The sequence below is a fragment of the Merops nubicus genome, unplaced genomic scaffold (assembly GCF_000691845.1).
Source record: "Merops nubicus isolate BGI_N331 unplaced genomic scaffold, ASM69184v1 scaffold46564, whole genome shotgun sequence".
NCBI lineage: Eukaryota > Metazoa > Chordata > Aves > Coraciiformes > Meropidae > Merops > Merops nubicus.
The window spans coordinates 16,869-18,270 of record NW_008607338.1 but is presented as its reverse complement, the minus strand read 5'-3'; positions in this window follow the sequence as shown (position 1 = coordinate 18,270).

Here is a 1,402-nt window from a genome sequence, read left to right as displayed (position 1 = left end):
CGGGGCGACTGCTCGCACGGAAAAGCAACATGAGGAAAGTATTTAATGTATGTTTACGTCTTTTAATATAGTGTGGCAGTCAGAATCAAAGGCAAAAAAAAAAAGCCCAGGCCTCGGCAAATAAGCAGCATGGCTCTCCACAGAGCCCCCTTCTAATCACTGCCGCTCCCTGGACCACAGCTTTAGAAATCAGACACGAGCCCCTACTGCCTAATTAGCAGAGCAGTGGAAAGCTTAGGAACAGGCCTATCTTCTTCCTTCCTAAGTGGCCACTGAATAAATGCTATATCCCCAGTTCACAGCCCCTTTTTGCATTGCTGGCATTACCAGTCCTTTGTGTACCCACATGCTGTTACTTAAATTGCTTCCATGTTTTCATTACTTGCCCTCTGTGCTGTGTGTATTGAAACTCCTGCAAGAATGCTGAAGTGGTATTTCAAAGCACTGGGGACTACTGGTGATGTGGCTGAAATTATTACACAACAAACTTAAGTGATTTTTCAAGTCCTGATAGAGTTTGCTCCCCCTCAGGGGGAAAGATAAATCCAGGTGCTGCTCCATGAGGTGCAGGAGGATTTCTCCCACCCACCAGACACACAAGCATGGCTACTGCAGCTCAAGGCATGTTCAGCTCTCCACCCTTATATGTGGGTCTGTATAGATGTCCCAAATCCATAAGTGAAGTGGTAAACTCAAATAATGATGCTGCTCCCATGCACAGGGGAAATATGCACATTGGGCCAAACTCTCCTGGCAAAAATCCACAGACAGCAGTAGAATGATGCCAGCTGAAGATGTGCCCCACAAGTTTAAATGCATTGTTCCCTGCTCCTGCCAGTAGTTTCTTTTTTGAAGTTTGAATGCCTGTTGCTTTAATCAGCCCAAAAGGCCTAACTCTGAAACACCAAAACTGCTATAATTGTTTAAATATGACAATGATTTTTTTTTTTTTTAATTTTAATCATGACCACAGGTTTCAGTGGTTCTGCAAGTACAAGCAGAACATACCTGCTTGCTTCTCTCTCCCAAGGAAATCCACAGGTGGATTAGATAGCTTCAGCAGAGTTTCATCTTCCTGTTTCCTCATAACTATCTTCCCCCAAAAAATCTCTGCAACTGCCACGAGACACACACATACTGGCCATGGAAGCAATTGCACTGCCAGTACCGGAACCCTCCTCCCACCAACCTCAGACTTCCCTCTTTCATGGTGGCTTTCATCACCCCTTGATATGAGATGTTCGCAGTTGAGGCTTGATCCTGCAACCCATGAGCTGATAAGATGGTTGTGTGCAAAATCCCTTCAGCTGCAGGGATGCGGGTTATTTACCATCCTGGGGGCTGCAGGCTGCAGGTCACCAGGTGTCAGACCCCTTGAGATCATGGCACTGGGGCCTTCCAG